This window comes from Geospiza fortis, unplaced genomic scaffold, assembly GCF_000277835.1.
Source record: "Geospiza fortis unplaced genomic scaffold, GeoFor_1.0 scaffold94, whole genome shotgun sequence".
Lineage (NCBI taxonomy): Eukaryota > Metazoa > Chordata > Aves > Passeriformes > Thraupidae > Geospiza > Geospiza fortis.
The window spans coordinates 2,179,954-2,202,583 of record NW_005054394.1 but is presented as its reverse complement, the minus strand read 5'-3'; positions in this window follow the sequence as shown (position 1 = coordinate 2,202,583).

Here is a 22,630-nt window from a genome sequence, read left to right as displayed (position 1 = left end):
TATAATACAATATAATATCTATTATAATTAGACAATATAATGTAAGTATCATATGATGTGACATCATATAAATAATAGATAGTATAAAAGCCCAATGTCATACAATATTTTATTGTATCACAATATTCCCTGCAAAATTGACATTTCCTCAGGGAATATTTTGATTCTTGTTGATTGTTTTTTTATATTTCCTTTCTGGAAAATCACCCTTGGGCTGGCTCAAAAGATCACAGGCCAGTCACTAAATTGATCCCATTCTACTTCTACATTGAATAAAACTGAATATAGCTGAAATAACTTACAATTTATTACACACCCATTTTGGTTTTTTTCATGTTTCTATGTTAATCAGTCATCATATCCATTACTTTTTGTTCCTCTTGCAAAAGGTGTCTCACTTCCTGCTTGTTACTGCTGGTATCTTTTAAAAATGAAAATAATAACAATAACAATAACAATAACAATAACAATAATAATAATAATAATAATAATAATAATAATAATAATAATAATAAATAAATAAATAAATAAATAACTGTTCTCCTTCTATGATCAGACTCCATCTCCAAAATAGGGAACTCCCTTTAGGCAGTGTAGGCCTATTTTAGGCATTTAAATGCCTATTTATCTATGTTAATTATTATTTATCTATACTAATATCATAGTACCAATGGTAAAGTGCACTGGGTTACTGTGTTTTAAATACATGAAAGCATTTCTTTTTGCATTTTGGTAAATAGATGTTTCCAGACCCTTTCAAAAGAACATCCCCTGAGAAATAGTTTTTGTGTATATGTTGGCTTTTATTTGAACCCATTACAACACTCCAGATTTTTTTTTCTGCTTACAGGCTTTTTCATGAGTTTTTAAAAGCCTCATAGTTACTCTTCAATAACTGGAAACAACTCTGAATTTCTAATTGCCTATTAAGGGAGGTCAGAAGTGCTTGTGCTGCAAAGCAGTTCAGATCCAAGGGAGATTATGTTATTACATTATTTTTGGATTGTTACTTTTGCAAATTGGCAGATTTCTTACAATAGCATGGCTATAGCTGTGAATTTTTAGGTTTTTTTACTGGTAGATACATTCATCTCACATTAGCAAAGAATACCAAGACTCAACAGCAGGATATGTGTAGGAATTGATAACTGTGAACAGAGCTTCAGCTAACAAACCTCAGGTAACAAACTGTGCTGGGTGAGTGTTGGTTCCACAAAGTTCATCTGCAGGTTTCCAGGGATGGCTGAGCCAGGGAGAAAACAAGGAAGCAGCAACAGCAGCAGTTCCCAAAATATTTAAAATATTTTTAATGTTGTTGTTGCACTTTGGTAGTTGAGTGCAAAGTGTTTAACTGGAGCCTTGCAAATGTTGGACTGTGGGTGAAATTAAACTGGATTTTGTTCTGCCTGGAAAAGCTGATTCTGACTGTTTCAAGTAAACCACCAGAGGATTTTATAGGTACAACATCCAAGGTGTAGTTGTCTCTTTTCAGTGAGGCTTTCAGACTAACAGTGCTCTGAAATTCCAGATTCCTTTTTGCATTGCAATTAATGAACAAATGAGGACTAGAAATCTTGACTTTCACTTAATGCTGTTTCTAATCCTCACATCATCGAACCAATTGTTGAGTAAAGCAAGGAAGTGTGTGTGTGAGAAAAAAAAATCTAAGTAAAATATCTCTACAGACAACATAAACTGTGTTATCTGAGCGCTTCAAAACTGTTAATGGACTTTATCTTGACAGCTTCACTGTGAAGTAGGGTAGTGATAATAAATTTTAAGAATAAAGACCTGAAATACAGAAAGACCAAGTGTCAATATTAAAAACAAGCCAACCAATAAATACATCACAAAACAAACAAACAGGCCTCCCACAAAAACATGAAACAACGAAATGAACAAAAAAGTCTTTAAATATGCCTAATCTTTCTAGACTGCTGTTCTGAATTTTGAATTCTATTATTTACGTGTATATTTGGGACATTTTGGAGAGCAAAACATACCTGGATAACTTACAGTCATGCACTTTCTTAAATGTGGACTGAATAAGAAGGCAGTCCCAGCTCTCCTTGGCTTTAGGCACCAGACAGATCCTATACTTGAATTGCATCACTGTGGGTCTTTGAAGGAGGAGTTTGGTATTTGTACAGAGCAAACAGTGAAGTCCTGCTCTTAGGGACTCAGCTTTCTTGACCGTAAAGCTGTAATAATTCAAAGACCTTCTCCACAATATAACAGCTGAAGAAATAAGATCTAAGTATTTGTTACTAAAGAAAAAATTACAGATGAACACAAGTCATATATGGGCTAAATAAAACCCTAGTCCATTCTGTCCAGGAAATGGTGCTGGGAAAGACAATAATAATTAAGTATTGAGAAAAACAGGTTAATCTGACCATTCTTTTCATCCTAATTGTTTCATCCAGACCCCCAAATTTAAATCCTTGTATTTTAAAGCTGAGCATTTTAGATGTTCAATAATCTGTTGCTTGTATAAACATCCATTTATTGCAAGGTTTTGGTTGTTTATTTTTATATACAAAATATTTGGATCTGATTGCAGGTATTTGAATATTGTTGCATGCATAATTGAGATTTTATATAATATTCACACATACAAAATTCATGGTGATCTATATGCATATACACAAGGAAGTAAAAGCATATTTAAAGGAGAAAAGTAATTAAGTAAGTAACATTAGCTATTAATGGTCCATGAAAGTTACTGAGGTACCCACTTCACTATTGAGAAATCTTTCCTCTGAGTATTATTGAAAGGCCATGCCCAGCAGACAGCTCAGCTATTGAGCATCCCATGTCAGCGCAGTATCATTGATTTTGGTAGGATTTTGTGTTACTGGATCCAGGTGCAGAATTGGAGTCAAAGTCAGACTAGAGGGAACATTGATCCATGATGGTATGGTGATTCCTGTGTCTCTGTGCTATTCAATCACATGTTTGAAAGTCATTGAATTAAAATGAATATGCCTGCAAATAAGTGTGAGGCTTTTGCAGACCACAGCACAAAGTATGTCGAATTACCCTCTGAATGATTCAGCCAAAATTTCTAAATGACTGGCTCACATAATCCATGGAATTTATAATTGACAGCGTGCAGGGGCATGAATATGGGTGAATTTTTCTTGGATGTGTTTCAGAGATCCATAAAGCCTCAGACATTACTAGAGATGTGCCGAATCAACCATAAATAATTCAGGTAGCCCGAGAACCTCTGCATCTGCTGTTTTGCAAGGAATCTGCATGTACTGCTGTTAGCTTTCCTTCTACTCACAGCAATTATTTTTGAAACAGCAGCTTGCTTTTTAGATGTGCTGCAGTTATTTGAAAGAACAGTTCTTAAAAAACTGAACATCCAGATGTGCTATGTCGAGTTTCTCAAAGATGTTTCAATACATTATTTTGGGGTCACAGACTGATGTTATGTGATTCTAAATGTCAAATGTGAAAAAAAATAATACATTACTTCTCTGCTTTGGACAGACAGACTTGTTCTCATACATAATATTCTATCTAAGATTTTGATTGCTTTTTAGAAGATCATGCCCCTCATAGAAATTCTCCTTCCGCATTTTTGACTTTGCCTTATCATTTTTGTTTTCCTCCCTTTGGTAAAACTGATTCATGAGGCACATTTGTGGCTGTCATATGCACTTAGTTATCCTAGAAGTAGAGTAAATGCAGTGAATTAGTTAAAACTAAAAAGAGCTAACAAAACAAAGCATGTTACTTTAAATCCAAAAGAAAAAAATTGAAAGAGACTCTGACTATTCTGAGCTCAGTTCAGTTGTACGATCTGTAGTCCCTTGAGTAAAGATAGGTGCAGTGTGTTTTCCTCCAAAAATACAGATTTGTGTCAATCATAGAAGCCATTAAAAAATAACTTAAAATAATGCTTTTTATTTCAAGACATTTAAAATAGAATTTTTTGCATAAAATTATTTTTGCAAATGCACTTGTGAAAGCAATTTGAGGCAAAAAAAATGTTTCTTTTGCAGATCTTGAAATAAAATGTATTTTTAATAATGATCAAAAAATCTTTACTTTTGAGAAAAGTAACATAGTTTGTTCCAAAATATTTTTTCCAGAGCTCACACAAACCCAACATTTAATTGTTTGCTCAGCTCTACTCCTGAGTTTAAAGAGGCTCCCTAAAGACTTTGTATAGCCCAGATATCTTTTTGATTCCTTTTTTCAATGAAATTTTTCTTAACTTTTATACTTACATATTAATTATTTATATTAACTTATTTACTTACTTAAGTGATATATTTCAGGGGAGGATGATAGTCTTGAGATGACAGTCTGCAGTAGACTGCAGTGATCTCTGCTTAGGTTCCAAGGTGATCTTAAGGAGTTTTTGCATTCTTGTGGTTGTACAATACCCACCAAAACTGGCTTATTCACTTGAATTATTGCACTTCAGCTGAAAGGTTCCCGCCTCTCTCAGGTCAGACCACCCAGCTGAGGTTCACAGTCTGACTCACAAACTGGTTTTAAAATGAGACAGAAAGAGAGACCCTTCTGAGAGGATGAAACCCCACTCCAGCTTCCTGCAAAGCACAAGTGGAAGGACACAATAGACCCCCTAAGGAATCATTTTATTATCAACAGCTATACAGTACATCAAATATGTTTACTCTAAGCAAGCAAAACTGCAACTGAAGGAGATCACTGGAGGGAATATTAAGTTCTTATACGTGTTGCTTCTGGGGTCCCAGTGCTGCTCCTTAATGATGTTTTGGACCTCAGTTTCCACTGCTTGTTCCTCTCTATCTCCGAACCTTATCACCACTCTGTTTAAATTCTTATGTACTCTTCAGAATTAATTTATCTTATCCAGTTTCTTTGGGGTGTTTAATGACTCTCAATCCTCACATCATATTCACTCCTACTTGTAGCATTCACAACCGACTCTGCCCACTTCCTGTTGCTATTGCATGAAGTACAAAGCAAGGGACACATATTTATATTTTTATAAAGCTTTTCCCTCAGTTCTTTGCTTGTCAGCTTAGGCTGGGTTATTCTTAAAGGCTTCCGTACCACTGGAACAATGTTGACTCTGTAAAGCCCATTTAATAATCATGATATGTTGCAAAAAAATTTCTAGGAAGATCAAGTGCATGGCAGGATGCTGCAAAGGTTGGTGACTCCATGGAGTCAGGATCAGCAGGGGATTCTTGGGGGACCAGAAGGAGAGATTAGAAAAATCAAGAGCAACCCCCAACCCAGAGCCCCCAGCACTATGGGCATGTTGCGGCTCTGCAGAACAAAGTTAGGCCATTTTATATTCCAGAGCAGATCTATTAATCTCTTTCCAAAGCCCAAGATAAACAAGAAAAGGTCCAAAAGTTGCTCTTTTGGAAGAAACTGTAGTCTATTTCCCTGACAGAAATCTTTTCTGGAAACTAAACTCATTATTTTGCTTAATATAGGCAAAATAAATCAGTCTCTGTTTTTCTCTGTACTATAAAGTAGTTTTCCTAGGATGTATTCTAGTTATCTCTCCAACTGAGTTTCTCTTCACTATAAAAGAATCAATACTGTGATGAGCTTTTGCAACTTTTAAACTTGCTCAACAGTTTTGGAAAATAAATTTAACTGCACATGTGTATTAAAAAGTACGCATTTCAAAAGATACATATTTAACTTTGAAAGCTTTAGGGTGTTTCAAGATTATAAAGAAAATATAAAATATTATGTGTGAGGTTTTTATACAGGGGAATACATGACCTATCTGGAAAAGAAAGGGAAACCTGAATTATAGAACACAGAAACCCTTAAAAAAAGGCACAAGGTTGCTGAATATGGAAATCTAAGGATTTTCAAGTTTCTGACTTTCGACTTCTTTATTTTGGTGAGCATTAATAGCAAAATTGCCCTGTTAATATAAATCCCAGCAGAACTTGCAAACCTTGAATCAGAATTCATTTCCTTTTGTCTCTGCTGTAATAATGAGTATATATGGAAATAAATCTCCCATTTCTGCTTTCTTAAAGCCCCTGAAGATTGGTGAGGGGGCGATTTTTATCTAGATGGCAGAAGTAAGACCGTGTGCAGCTCACAGTTCTGTGTTGCACATTTGCTATTTATTTTATAGGAGTGAACACTCGGGCAGGAGTCCACTGACTCACACTAAGTGAGTTTTCAGATTCCAGCATTATCCCAGGCTGGCAAAGCCTGTGCAAACACAAATGCCAAGACAATTGCCAAAGGTCACAGAACAAGCTAATGGCAAAGCTCGGGAAATACTCTTTTTGCACCCAAGCAAGGGTCTGAATGACTGGACTGGGCTGGTTTTCAAGATCTGGTTTTGGAGGATTGTTTCTTCTGTGAAACTCTTTATCTGAGTGATGCAATTCACATTCTGATCTCTTAGGAATCAGCCCAGAGTCCAAACCAGCTGCTTTGTCCCTTGCTGGTGATGAATTTCTGGGCCTGTTATGAATGCACCCATCCTTTCCATGCTGAATGAAGTCTTTCTGTACATGGCACGTGTTTTTCTCAGGTGTTTGAGTAACACCAACACAACCTCTCCTCAGTGGTGGATCTAAGTGCTAGAAAAGTATCAATAACACTGCCACTATCACTGCGTTGATATTTTCCTGATATTTCTTGTGAATCTGGGCACAGGAATTAATAAGCTTATACTGTACTGATGTTTGAATAAATCATTATGTCAAATTAGGTTGTACTCAAGCCCATATATTATTGCTCCTCTAGTTCTGTGGAAAACAGAGCAGTTAAATAATTTCAAGATTCCACTTGCCTTCTTTCTGGGTACAGAATTTCAATATAATTTGTGGAAGAGAGGGCCAAAACCTATAAAATCAAACTCTCCTCCTCCATTTACATGCAACTTAAGAGGAAAAATGCAGACATTAGCCTGGGTGCAGGCCCTCTACACCAGGAAACTAACAGGAACCACATTATTGTTATAATCACTGTCAAAACATGAGATTTAGAGGAGAAAAGAGTTTAAATTTTAAAGGACTTTTATGAAAGGACTTACATTTTCCCAAGTAATATCTCCCATTAATTTCACATGTTCATTGTTCTCTTACCCGTAGCCATCAAATTATTCTTCCTTTTTCGCATATAGTGCTGATATCTGCTGATGGATTAGTTTGTTTACAAAGTCTGCAGCTCAACAGATTTTGAAAAGTGCTGCAATTCAGAATTTAATAGCTGGTTCTCTTGGAAGTGGAAGGTCAGAATTAAAACTGTATACCATGAGGCTGTCACTGTGAGTATGGGTTTGGTAATGGTCTCTGAGGCACAAACAGAATTCACTACAGCAAAATTTATTAGATAACTTTTAAACACTCAGGAATATGTTTGAGATTGATATGTAGGCATTGGAGGCACTTAAAAAATGGATCATTTTGGAGACCATTTTGACAAATGATACTTCCTTCAACAATTGGCCAGCAATGGAAGCTGTGTCACTTCTAAGTGCATCTAAATTGCCTAGTACTATTAAGAAGTCATTTAAGCTTCAGCAGTGTTTTGTCTGATTCTGAAACTGAGCACTTAAAATGTATGTCTTGTCCAAACACACAATGAAAACATTATTTTTAACTTTCTTTTTAAGCCTGTCTTTCTCCACAAACATACACACATCCCCAGCTGAAAAGAAATAAAATAGTAAATGATGATGACATGTTCTATCAAATGCATGAGTGGAATAGGATCTATCACTGTGTCAGTCTGGCTATAAGAGCTTTCTTCTAGGACTCAAGGGAATATTAAAATAAGAAAGGCTTTTTTTAGCACTTTACGTGATTCATGATTTAGATACAACATCCTTGAGTTTCATAAGCCAAGGAAAAACCTAGGTAGATACAGAGTAATACAGAATAAGTGAAATAGATTTTTGATTTAACAAACCACTCAAATGGACATAATAATTTAGACCCATTTCTACAGTAAAATGAGTGGGAGAAAGCTTCTGTGGAAGTTTCTGGGTATAATTTACAAAGTCAAACAGACTATTGCAATTTATTTCTCTTACATCCCTATATGATGTGCTGTGCTTAAAACTGGTAAGAGTTAAAGCAGCGATGGGTATCAAAACCAAATCCTCTATTCAGTAGCCAATGGAAATTCAGCTTTTTTCCTTTGATGAATTTGGTAACTATTTTCTCCACCTCTTCTAATGTATGAGGAAATGTATAGGCAGTTACAGCACAGCCATTGCTCAGTCTTGCAGTGGCACATGAAACAAATTAGAAATTGCTGACAGTATGTGTTGATAAGTAGCAGCTCAATTAATGTAAAATAATCTGACAGACAGTCTATTCTTATGAAAGGATGAGGATAATAATGTGTTGGCTATATGTACATCTTACAATGATTCCCATTGCATTTCTTTGAACTCCACTTTTCAATTGTGTCCTTGTATACTGAGTGGGAAGACTTACTTGTTTGAACAAAAGTAACTACTTTTTTCTTAGGGTTCTTCTAAAAATTCACTTTTGCTCTCACACAAAATAGATAAATGAACAGCAAGTTGCTGTTATGCCAAGAAACAATCCTGGCTTTCTCAGGGTCTCCAAAGCTGTCTGTATTGCTGAGATTTCTACTTAGATTTGCAAGATTTCTTAGCAAGAGAAAGTCTTCTTTTTCTTCTTTGTTCAAATTCTGTGTGGTCCCCACTCCAACAGGAACCTTATTCCACAGCATGGGCTTCCAGGCAGTACAGAGCTTGAGACATCTATCATTAGGAAAGTGGTGTGTAAGTACTTGTTAAGTGACTGACTCCTCATGCACTGTTGATAACTTGAACAGTGGGAATGTTCAGAGAGCACTGGGATGGCACAGAAATTGAAACAGCAGCAGCTGTGTTCCCAAGATTGAAGACTTTGTCACTAGAAATCTGCAGCTATGAAGGTACAAATCCAAAACTATCTTTGGTTTACCATATGCAATCACTGAAGGCAGAAGAAATTAAAAGAAAGAAATAAAAATTTTCACTGCTTTAGTGGAGAAAGGAATGTAGAAAAGAAAAAGTTCCTCTCCACACAGAGGTCCAGAATCATCAGTGATTTAATATTCAAAACAGTTATTGATCTGCACATGCTTATCTTAGGAATTAAATGTACTGTTATTTGCTTGGCTGGATCAAAATCTTTGCCTTTGAGATGCTAGCACGAAATAAGCAGGGAAGTGACTAAATTTAGTAGCAGGTAAGTAATTTGCCCTTGTTTTCCTGACCACCAAACTGGGATTGTTTGACATGCTTTTTCCATTAGTGTTCTTGAACAACATACCTCCTGAAGAAGAGACTTGCATGCATTTTGAAAATCTGTAGAGAAAAAAAGTTGTTTCAACCAGGCAACCTTAAAGCCACAAGAGCTCTTGCTGATGTATATCAGAAAACATATTTTTTTAACAACAATATCTGATGAAATGCAATGCAGTTTAAAACAAAAGCATTGTTTATAGCAAATTACAGTGAAACTGAGAACCTATCTCTAATTATCCTTTGAAATACAAACTGCATGGTGTACTTTAAAAAGGACTGCATAATAAATGCAGACATACCACTGCATTGTTGGACAGCTATTTCATCTTTGTCCAATTTATTTATTTAGTTGTTAAAATTAGAACTGGATTCTTTCCAGAGGGTTTCAGTACCTGTTTTACTCTAAAGCACAGTATCAGAGCCCTGAATAAAGTAAGACAATATGCTTTCACTACAATAATAGCTGAAATTCAGCACTGACATGCAAACAGGTTCAACTGAGTGTCCATTTCTTCAGCTTCATTAGAGTCCAGCTTACTAATTGGTGACTGAGTCAGCCCTTGCTGCGCTCAGTCCAAGGAGATGAAAGTGAGAAAAAATACTGTTCTTGAAAGTATAATTTCCAGGGGATATTAGCTTAAGGGTTCACAGTTACATGCCACCAAAGCACTGACTCAGCCACTCATATATGTCACTGGGAGAATTTATCCTTGGAGCAACGTGAAATTTTTTAATATCTACAGAGGTTCTTCTGGTTAGACTTTGCTATTCAAAGTGCATGGTGGACAGGAACATGAGAAATACTGAATTCAGATAAATCAGCAACTTATCCCAGAATTTATTTGTATTGGAGGTATGTGTTTGTAATTCATTCAGATCCACCCTCCAAAAGAAAATAGAAAATACACCAATACTACATATGCACCATTAGAGTTAAGTGATTGGTCAAGCATCTCAATTCACAACAAATTGTCAGGCATTTATCATAAAAAATCCAGTTTCTGCTATTGTGAAACAGCTCAGGAAGAAAAAGAAAAGAGACATATCCTTTATTATCTATTTATTCTTCATTATCCTTTGTTTTTTAATTTCAATGTTTACAAGAAATCATGAAACCGAGGTAGCAGTTTAAAATAATCTGCTTACATTTTAAAAAACACTGAACAAAGGCTCTAGTGAGCTTGCTTATTCTATTTTTTTAGAACTAGCAAATGTTTAAAGTACTTACCTGGAAGCCTGAACTAGGATGTGGCAATCATGGCATCAGCAATTCTGCCTGTGTTTTTGACTCCTGGTGCCTGCTCTATAGCTTCTGGCACTTTTCTCTGCACTCTGCTTGTATCACAGCCTCATTCTCCTTTTCCAAGGACCATACTGTTTGATGTGTTTCAAAAAGCTTCATTCCTGCAAATCTGCAAAAATATTCATAGGTTTTTTTTAAGCAAAGAAATGGTGGAAATATAATAAATAAATAAAGAAGAAAACTGGGAGAAATAATAGAGTTCTTCTAATGTTTCTGTAATAAGAGTCTTGTTCATCTATTTAACATTCCTTAAAGAAATTACGTTCATGCAATTATACATTTTTTTGTACATTTGTGAAAAAGTTTACGCTATATATCTCAGTAAGACAGTTTTCACACCCAATTGAAAAGACCTTTGAAAAAGGCCTTAGCTATAATTCTCTAGTTCCTTAAGTGGCACCTGAAAGGTGCTTCAAGGAGAAGAAAGGCTATTCACATCCCTTTCCCTGCTACTATATCCTAGGAAAAGACATGACACAAACTCGGTGACATAAAACCCTCCAACCTCATGGCAAGTCCAATAGCAGAACCCATTGCCAAGAGAGCAAGGCTTCAGTGTTCCTTTGTTTCATGAGACAATCATTAGTTTTTGATCAAACATGTCTAATTTGAATGTTTTCATGAAAAAGGATCTATTGAAACAACTTTTAAAGGTAGGTAGTTATCATCACTGAAGCAACAAGGAGACCATCTATTTTTAAATGGAATTATTTTTAAGTTAGGGTGTTAATTTATAACATTTGGGGTATAACTCCAGAAGAAATAGACAGCCATAAGATTATAATTTTGGGTTGAGGAAAAACTGCTGTGGTGCTGCGAACAGGATGAGGATTGCAGGGCTGACACTGGCTGCAAGTACAGAACTGACCCCATTAAGGTGGTGGGGAAACACGTTGCAGTACATTTTTTTTGGAAGAAACAAGTCCCCAAGGCTTCTGTGCCATTCTTTAATATTGGAAAAATATGAGAAATGTGCTTATTTTGTATACATTCCAGTTCTATTTCCAAGTGCTCAAGTCCTTTGGAAGGGTAAAAGTACATGCTTAAACTGATACAGGTATGATGGTTCTTCCCCTCCTGAGGATGAGATAAGACACAGAATCAGCTGCAGGAGTTCTGTCCTGGATCTGGACTGTAATTTTCAAATCTGGGAAGCAAAGAATCCATCATGCATTGAGTTATCTGTTAGATCAGAAAAAAAGGGAGAAGAAATTATTAACCAAATGAAGTCAAAACAACCAAAGCACCACTTCAGGATCAGGCAAAAAAAACCTGAAAAAAACCAGGTTGTTCACTATGACTGGCCCAACTGTTTGTTTTTGCTTGTTTTGTAAATTTATTTTCTTTTCCTACAGGCCCATCATTGTCACCTGTGCAATTCTTGTCATCACAGGGCATTAATAAAAGAAATGAGAAATAACAATTCAACATGAGAGACCATTCCCCTTTTGCAATGCTCTTCTGTGTAGTGGCTGCCACAGTTCAGTAATATGACAAAAAATAACACAGAATATATCTGGGGTTTTTTATTCAATTTTCATAGTTAAAAGACCTTTCTTGAAATTGCTTTTCATTGCTTATCTTGTTCTCACTTTAAAAAGACAGGACCACCTGTATATAGATAACAGGAAGGGAAATGAGTTTTGGTATCTCCTATTTAAAGTACAAACATTGCTCTTTATAGTCCAAATCTTCTAAGGGATTGATGGTATCTTGACTGTGTTTGTTTTACTTCTCCTCAATTCAATTTACAGAAAATGTCCTATTTACTCTGTTGCAGGAAGCAACAGAGTAAATACAGTGATGCGCAGAATAACAGCATTAAGTTCCTCTCATTTTGGTCACTTGCCAATACTCCACATGAATATGAAACAAAGATTCCAGTGTCTCAACAATTCAGCCCTAGAACTTTGTGATTTGGCTGAATCACTCAGTGATGCTAGGACAGAGAGCACAGAAATGAATATTTTTGGACAGCTGAAAAACCTGCTGTTTGTCATATAAATCCAGCTGGGAAACCTGCTGTTTGTCTCCCCATAATCTGGATGGGAGACCTGCAGATCAGCCCCTGTGTCCGTGCTTCACTGGTGTGAAAATCCTATCAGGAAAGAGGGTAGAGGGGAAAGGAAGTAGATGGCTGGCATTCACATATCATTTGCTGTAGAGCTGGGATATTGGTCAGGACACAGAGTCCCTGGAGCTAGAATACAATCCTAATTTTTAGTATATACTTACTTTTATAATGTCAAAGTACCCTGGTGCTCTGGGTATACTGGGATCTAAACCCAGCTTTAGTGATCTAAAATAATTCTTGAAGTCTCTTCTTGCTTAGCTTGAAATATTCTTCTGTATCTGAAAAGCATGACTCTGAACAAGTCTAGAGCTTTTTTGTTAATGATTGGATAGTCTTGGAACTGTCTCAGTCCCAAGGGAGTCAAGGTACCTTGGCATATTCTGCAAGGATTCTGAAAATTCCTGAGGTTTATGTGGAGACATGGTACAAAAAGCTGTCATGGCAAAGCATTCAACTTCCTAGGTCACTTATTAGCAGGGACAATCAATCTGAGTTTTGGCCTTGGATCCAAAAATGACATCTACTTTCTGGTCCCATTGAGCTATTTGGTGTGAACTGTGTAAAACTGGAGAAGCAAGACCTATACTCAGAATCTTCCATATTGTTCAGTGGCTTTAGCACAATGCAGAGTTCTTCCTGAGTTCTTTTTCCTTCTGCTTATTCTTCCACTCCATGTCTGAGGATGTCACTCATCTTTACTGACAAGAAGTGTATCTACACTAAAATCAGCAAGAAAAAACTTGCTTTTTGTTTGTTCAAATTATGCTGCTATTAAATTTAAGGAGAAACCTAATAATGTCTTTAGTGTAAACTTTCAAAGGAATACAAACTAATGTCATGATAAGTTCCGCTTTAGATCAATTCAAGACTCCTTACAGTCTTAATATATTTTTAGATATTTTTTGCACTGGCTTGCCTTAATTCATCCTGGAGTAAGAGTGAAGAAATTGAGCATCCCTGAGAAGAGGTATACCACATTTTCCCCCAAAATTTCATGAATAGTTAAGAATCTTCTACAATTATTAACAAAACAAGCACTTAAACACATTATCATGTTAGCATGACTTCTAATATTTTGGGATTGCAGTTGTTGGTGTGTTCTGCTTCTCTTGTCTCTTCTTTGCACTCGTACAGTACATTTGCTATAAAATTGTAACAGAGGGATGGGGTTTACTTTTCAATCAAGAACAATTCATAGTTATGTTTTTCACTTTTCAAACTTTTTTTTTTCATTTGAATTCCTTCAGTGCCAGGAAAAGGGATCTGACTGTGGGATAGTAATTTCTGAATTTGGATGATGTTAGAGGTAGCCTTAGATGGCTGATTTTTGGTATAAGTTCTCCAATAGGCTTTATCTCTGTGTTTTGAAAAGCCCAATTGACTCTTGCTCATGAATCACATTGGATTTAAAGAAACTTGGCAACCTGAGAAACTTGGCACCTATTTACTTTTTTTTTCAGCTCTGATCTCTACACACTGATGCAAGGTAAGATGTTACTCATAATTTTCCTGCATAAATTGTAGTAAAAAAGAAAACTGCTAAGCAAATCTGCCCCTAGGTGTGAAGACAAAAATAACAGGGAATCTGTGTTCCTTTGAAATTAGCATTTCCTTTCACACCAGCCACTACCAGGTAACTGCACTTGGACTGTACACTTAGGCTAAATTAAACCAATGGCTTAGTGTGATATCTTTATGTCCCATTAGCCAGATTCCCTGAGTCCTGCTTGCTGCTAAATGAAAAGTCAGTTGTTTTATTTCATTGGCTGGGTTAATGGCAATGAAATACTATTACATCAGGAAAACTTCTGACCTTTTGCTGCATCTTTTTGCTGCATCTTTTTGAGAACTGAGCTGCTAATGACTGTTCATATTAATTGGAAATCTGGAAAACAGATTCTTCATTCCATGATGTTCAGTCATCCTGCCACCCATCAAGAGATAATAACCTCAATATATTTGACTAACATCAGTGCCTAATCTCTGTGCCAGATAACTCACCCAAACATTTAAAGAAGTTTTACTTTGTTCACTTTGTTACAACACGCATTGAACCTGACCCTCTTAAAAAGCCTAGGATATTATCTAGTGCTTATAAACCACAGGGAACAGGAATTGAGGACTTGGTACTTGCTCAGATCTGCCAGTCCTGCTGTCAAGGCAACAACCTTTCTTCAAAGACCAGCATGGGCTGGGTAATAACTCCTAAGAGAGCCTCCACATACTGCATTTCAGTTGTAACCTATTTAGTCACTGTATATCAAAGTGGTTCAGTTGTTCAGATGAGGTGGATCAGTTCAGTTAGCTTTTGTCTTTCTGTTTGTTCCATTCAAAGGGTGAAATTAGGAGACTAAATGTAAACTCCATAAAAGTGGGGAAACACATCTTTCAAACAGCATTTCGATAAGATATTCAAAATATATTCCTATTTTTTCCACTAGAGGTAGTTTTTAAACTTGAAGAGCTTGAGGTGTATCCCAGACAAAATCTTGGAACCATATTATTTTTAGATCAGTTACAGTAAATGTGTATTATGTACACATGTGTAGTATGTAGTTCTTTTACAATGGTTAAGAAAGGGTAGTTCCCTGTTCATCCCTATTTTCATCCTATGGATGTTTTGACCTAATGAGGCTGGCTGCACTTTTATATCAGGGATACAAATAAGTGTGTTGAAAGCTCAGAGGGGTGGGGTCTTTGCTTTCAAACCAGTTGAATAAGTCTATATTTCTGAGGGACTCATGCACTAGCAGAAGGATAGCATAAACCCAAATCTAACTTGTAATATAAATCCAAAGCTAACTTGAACTAATATATATTATTTTAAGATTAAATTAAAATCTAAATTAAAATTCAGTTCCATCTACAAATCTGGAAGCAATGGGTGTGAGTCTGTGCCTATAAGAGCCCTCATGTATATATTGGAGTTCTACTGTAAGAAATACTATGCTAAGAGGTAGAAGAGGTAATAGCAATTGTCCTGACAAATTGCCTCCCTGACTATATAAATAGCACGCTTTTGCAATATTAATTGAAGAAGGATCCAGGAATAGTAAATACACATTTTATTCTATAAATCAGTTTGACATACTATGGCTCACTTGAAACATATCCATCAGTGGTGATCAGAAAATTAATTATTATAAGAAAAGGGAAATGAGAACAGAAGACATCCTGTAAGATTGTTCAGATTTCCAAAGGAGCTTATTAACAAAGATATATTCCTGTTGTCAAAACCCTTTTTTCAGCCATCTTTCTTCAGGGCTTGCTATGAATAGAACCACAGCCATTTACAGGAGAGCTGAAGACATATGGCAAATCTCTTACCAGAATGTCTCTCTAACTTCACTGTGAGACTACACATATTTTCATAACTTTCTGAGCCATAAGTCTTTAAATCAGGAAAAGAACTTTAAGTCCTTAAGTTTCATGTGAGACTCTATGACTTCTTTTACACCATGTGATGCCTCATAAGGTTCTTTTCATGTGACCCAAATTCAGGGAACATCTCTGACGTCCAAGCTGGTGATGCCTGAGGGAGAAACAGTTTCCAGAACAGGCCAAAGGCAGCAGTGTCAGACAAGGAGGAAGCCAAGGAAGGAGCAGCAGCAGAGAGACCCCACAGGGGATGGAGGACAAGGAGGCACAGAGGGGCTCCTGGTGCAGGGCAGGAATCCCTGGTAAGGGATTTCCCTGTCGTTATCTCAACCCACAGATTTTTCCACCCTAGTTTCTTCCCCATCCTATTGAGGATAGGGAGTGAGATGCTCTGTGGGAGTTTGACCCTCAGCCAAGGTCAACCCTCTCTGGTCCTGTTGACTATTAGATGTGATGTAAGCTTAAGAGTCTAACAAGAGAAAGGGGATAAGACAGTTCCCAGTTTAGTGTGACACCTTCTGTGAATGCTATTTTAGCCCTTGGACCTCCTATATTCTTGGACTTACCCAAGGTGGCTCAGATTAATGAACAATGGGTTTTTTTACAGTCTTTAACTCTGTAGAGTTGGTCTTGTGTCCATCAATAAATAAAAGGAAGAACCTTCATGACTGCCAGAATCCCCCATTTCTGTGCTCAATAGCTTCAGCTCAGGTTCTCATGGTGAGTTAGACCAAGTAAAATGTTTCCTGTTTCATCAGCTCCTGCACTGGTTTACCCTGCAGACCCATGCTAAGCACATTGCAGTCTCTTCTTGTAAAACCACATCACAAGGATCTCAGCCACAGCAGTAACATCTGATGCTGTCAAAACCATCAGAAAAATGTGAAATAAAATTTTGCTGACCATTCCCAAATTGGACTAAAAGCACCTGCACAACTGACTCCATTAATCTGTAAACAGCAATTATTGTCTGTTCACATAACAGAACATTAATTGCAAGAATGAATGCTAATGTAATATATAATTAATGTAACAGGACTCTAAAAACACATGCATTAGCAAAGTAAGAATTAGTCAGTCATACCTTTAATTATCTATTTATGTTTGGGTTGTTTTCAGTGAGAGAGAAACATAGATTATAAGAGCCAGAAGAGCCCTCCATTTTTCTCTAGTTTGTTCAGCAACAAGCTGTATATTTGGATTAATATTAGAAAATAAATTTCTTGCTTACAGCAGAGTATAACCTGAAGACATATAAGTCTGATATCAGTCCTGTTACTAGTGAACTAGTTACTAGTCAGGTTTGTATTCCTTAAGGATTTAACCAGTATTTACACTATTATAACTAAAGATTTTTCATTATTCTGACAAATTTTAGTTGCAGAAAATGTAGCCATCTAGCATTAGCTTGGTTGTGAAAGAAGCATAGCCATGGTAAACCAGTGTTCTCTAATTGTGATAGAGTGTGTACTCCCAGACTACATCTCTCAGGGCTTGGGATTTTTCCTACGAAACTCCTATACCTGTCAACAGGAATTGTGTGGATGTATGTACAGCAGAATAGAGTCATATTTCTTTATAAAGAGTAAAATTACAAGCAACGTTTGAGCCATCTTGTTGTTGAGAAAAACAATGGAAGAAGATGCAAGGACAAATAGGGATAGGACAAGGGCAAATGACTGAAAAAAGCTGAAAAACGGCAGATTTGGATTAGATATTAGGAAGAAATTCTTTACTGTGAGAGTGCTGAGGCACATGTTTCCCAGAGAAGTTATGGATGCCCTACCCCTGGAAGCCAGGTTGGATGGGGCTTTGAGCAACCTGGTCTAGTGGAAGGGGTCCTTGCTGGAAGGATTTGAGAGGTGTTTGGAATAAGATGATCATAAAGGTCCCTTCCAACCCAGACCATTCTATGATTTTGTGAATCTGTTCAAGATCAAGAAGCTTTTCAACAATATCAAGAGCCTTTTGTTTGAAAAAATGACAGATGGAAGCAGAGGAAGAAGGGACTGAGAAAAAAATTCAATACCGTTCTGTTAAACCAAATCTGGTGTGGAGAAGGTAAATAGGGAAAACCGAAAAACTTGGAGAGAAAAAAATGTCAGCATTAATGGATTTCTAAAATAAGGAACTTTTTGACAGGGATTAGACAAATTAATGAGACAAATATATATCACAGGCTATTAAATATGAAGAAAAGTCTTCTGATTAAGGAGGCCTTGAATCACCTATCATGGTGCTGGGAAAATATTCTAGAAATTATTAAAATATCCTTGTCCCACATTTTTCCCTTTTTCTTACACCATTCACAGTGGTCAATTCTACAGACTGAATATGAGGCTACATGAGCTTTTAATCAAACACAGAACCATTTCCTGCTTGGAAATTAAAAAAAAATTGTTATCAATAGCACAGAGTATCTCATCTGTAGGCATAAAAACAATAATTATTTTGTCTTCAGTGAGCATTGCAATACATCCCAATAACAGTAAAATCATCTTAATTACTGAAATCTATCCTAAGTTGCCTTTGTTTTTAAGAGCTGGTGCCAGTTAGTACAAACAATTATGATGCAAACCTCAGAATATCTGCATTTTAGCAGGTAACATTTCCTAAGTAGATTTCTTATGTTTCCAACTTTTAAAAGTTGTTTGATTCCTAGTAAGTCTTGTGTAGAAATGTTCCTGGAATATTCTGAGATTATTGTCAGAGTGAGCAAAGGTCAGGCAAAAGAAGTGCACTATTAAATCTTTGAGGAGATGACAAGTGCGTTCAGCAGATATAGACTGATTGAATTATGCTAATCAGCTTTTACTTACTGTCCTGGTTTTGGCTGAGATAGAGTTAATTTTCTTCCTGGTTGCAGGTACAGTGCTGCATTTCAAATTTAGGATGAGAATAGTATTGAAAATAATTGGATGTTTTAGTGGTTACATTCAGTCAGGGACTTTTCTGCTTCTCACCCCACCTCACCAGCAGGGAGTCTGGGAGTGCACAAGGAGTTGGGAGGGGACACAGCTGGGACAGCTGACCCCAACTGGCCAAAAGGATATTCCAGACCACACTGTGTTGTGCTCAGTGTATAAAATGGGGAGGAAAAGCTGGCTGGGGGTCCGCTGCTCAGAATCCAGGCAAAAGATGTGAGCAATTGCATCATGCATCACTTGTCTTGTAACTTCTAATTATTTTATTGTTGTTACTATTATATCTTCCTTTTTGGTCTTATTACACAGTCTTTATCTCAATTCATGAATTTTACTTTTTTTTTATCCTAATTCTCTCTCCCATTCCCTGGGAGAGGGTGAGTGAGCAAGTGACAGTGTGGTATTGAGATACCTGCCAGGTTAGACCCCAGTACAGCTCAAACATGCAGTTCCTCCAGATGGGCTTTGAATAAAGTGTATTTTTAACAGGATAAACAGCAAAGCTTATCTTTCTACAGAAAATCTTCCAGCAATGATGTCTTACTGAACTGAGTTGAAAAACCTGTGTAAATGTGGATGTGCATTCCTGTAGGGATGTGCACAGCATTGATCCAGTGTGGCGAGAGGAGAGTGTTGTCTGCACAGCCAGAAGCTCACCAGGATTTTGGTGCATATTAGAAAATAAAAGCTTTTTAACAGTCTCACCCACGCCCACTAAATATACATACTCATTTACTCACATTCACATACTGCTTTGATTATATGCTAATTTCTCCATTTTTAGTATTGCAAAGGGCTGTGAGGTAGATAATTTGTGACTATATCCTTTTTAACTAGAGAGAAGAAGGATTTTCCATTAGTCAGAGAGAGATGCCTCCATACTCTAGGCCCTGACTGGCAGGTCCTGCTTCTCCCAGTTTCTGGAAGCTTATTCTCCAAGTGGCTGAAAAGAACAGGCACTGGCATTGAAGGAGATAACCCATGCATTTATTCTCATTTCTTAATAGTTTCTATGATGTAGTTTAATTTTCCATTAAGTTCCAGCTTATGCAGAATCAACATTTTGAAATATGCACTTTAATAGATAAAGAACCTTGTATCTTTGAAAGCTCTCTGTTTTATTACACTTTTAGTTATTCCAATGAGCAAAATCCTCTACAATTATATTTATCTTTCTATTCCATTGAAAGGATAAAAATCTTTTATATAGCTGGCAATATAAAACAATCAGAGCTCATATCAAAATCAATACTCATTGACTTTTCGAAGCAAAACTGTTTCTACCTCAAGAGTTTTGGTTTATTTTTGTGTTGTATCATGAAACATCACTTTATCTAGCAATTCATATTTTTAGTAATAACACTTATCCAGCACATTTTCACTTCAATTTATTTCGTGCTGATCATCCAAGCATAAGAAAACACTTTGTGAACGTTATCTAACTTCAAAAAAATGAAGAATGTTAGTAAAAATAACACTTTTCTTCATAGTTCTTCTCCTTGTGTGTTTTCAGAGCAAGGTCTGTTGAGTTAGCTAGCAGTTGCATATTTTTCTTACATTTATTTATATTTTTCTTGCAGAAGTCACTCAAGGTTGTGAAGGTACCACTGCAATATTTTTATTATTACAGTGAATCTATCTTTATGATTCTAATTTAAATCTCCAGGTCTGCAGGAACCAGAAACCCAAACTAAGCTCAAGACCTGTTTTATTAGATATTATAGAACAATAGTGTAAGGATGGGATTCATATCTTAGCTTTATGATAAGTGCTGAAGTAATAAACTCCTATAACGGCCACTACTACTGAGGATAACAAAACTATCACAAAGGCCCTTTAAGTAGGTGATACTCAAATATTCCTGTGAAAATAACTTATAATTACTGTAAAGAAATATATATGTAAAGAATTTATTTCTGTTATTTACCATAGTTAAATGGCACTGAAGATCCTAAAACAAAAGTCCTAATATTCTTCTAAAATGGAAAACCAACATCCATGTCTTACTTCCTCATATTTTACTTGCTGATATAACTTCATCTGTTCACATTCACATTATTTTTTGTTTCAAATGTAGAAGGAATTTAAAAAAGAAAATGCATGAAAATTTTTGGTTTCTGGATAAGGTATTTTTGGGGTTTGTGTGTGATAAACATTTTTTTCTGAGTATCAATTTTTATTGCCCTTTAGGGTAATTAATTTTCTTTTCAGCTTAGATCAATATTTGTAATGTTAAGTCAATATGCCATGACAAAATATTTGAACTTTATGTGTACTGCTTCAAAATACATTTTGCATTCTCTGTAAGGCAGTGTTCAGTTCAACAGTGGACAGCTCATGCCAAGGTTAGAGTTGTCTGTGTAGTTTGGAAAATCCAGAAATGGTCAGCATGGAGTGAAACTTCACAGTTTTTTTCCATTCAGAGAATCACAGAAACACAGAATGATTAAGGCTGCAAGATATCATCAAGTCCAATCCCCACCTTATCAGCTAAAGCACAGCATTGAGCCCCATGCCCAGTTGTTTCCTAAACTCCTTCAGGGATGGCAACTCCTCCAGCTCCCTGGGCAGCCCCTTCCAATGCCAAAGTCCATTCCAGTGCTTTCAGTTCCATGCTGTGCATTCCTGGCATCTCTCCTCCCTGTGACCCAAGCCAGGTTTGTCTGACAACTCTGCTCTTTCTCACTTGCAGATCTTTGGGTTTGGTATTTGTTTTCTGCTCAACTTGCATTCCCTGCAGTTCAGTTCATCTCCAGATGAAGATGAAAACTCTATCTCTCTCTTCTGCCTACTTATTTACTCCCTCTTTTAAGCCCTTCCATGATCTTTTATGGCTGAACACTAACTCCATAACGTTTTACTCCCCATTTGTTAAAAAATAAATATTCAATTCCCTCAGTTCTGTGCTCTCTTCCACTTAATGTTTGTCTAGGAACCACACAGTGGAACTCACCTTTCTTAACTGGATCTTCTGGTTGTATCCTGCTGTAGCATAAGCTGTAATTAGGTTTCTAAGTCTGAGATTGTGTGGTCCTTTACCAAGGTGTCAATAACTGAAGAAATATTTGCTCTGTGTCGTTCTTCCTTCTTCCTGCACATACAACACTTCAAAACCTCCTGTTTCATTAAGAGAGCACAGCAATGCAAGTGGGTATTTGTACCAGCAGTCAGTACTGAATTTCTACTGTATTGAGCCCTGAATAAATGTAGATATAATCCTCACCTGAGAAAAAAAGACTACCAGCAAAATTTTTCACGCTCCAAACTGGAGGTCACATAGTAGATCAAGAAAAATTATGTTTTTCAGGTCTGAATCATGAAGTATCAGCAATAAACAGGTAATATTCTTCCAAGATGAGGTAGAAATGAAACACCATACTGCTTCAAAAGGTAACTCAGTAATTTCACAGAATTATAGAATACCCTGATTTCTATGGGACCCACAAGGGTAATCAAAGCCCAGCTCCTGGCCCCACACAAGGCAGCCTCAAGAATTCCACCACATGCTTCAGAGCATTGTCCAAAGACTTCTTGAACTCTGTCAAGTTTGGTACTGAGACCACTTTCCTGGGGAGCCTCTTCCAGTGCCCAGCCACCCTCTGGGTGAAGGACCTTTCCCTGAGATCAAGCTTAAACCTCTCCTGATACAGCTTCAATTTCCTTGATGCAAAGCCCAAGCAGATGAA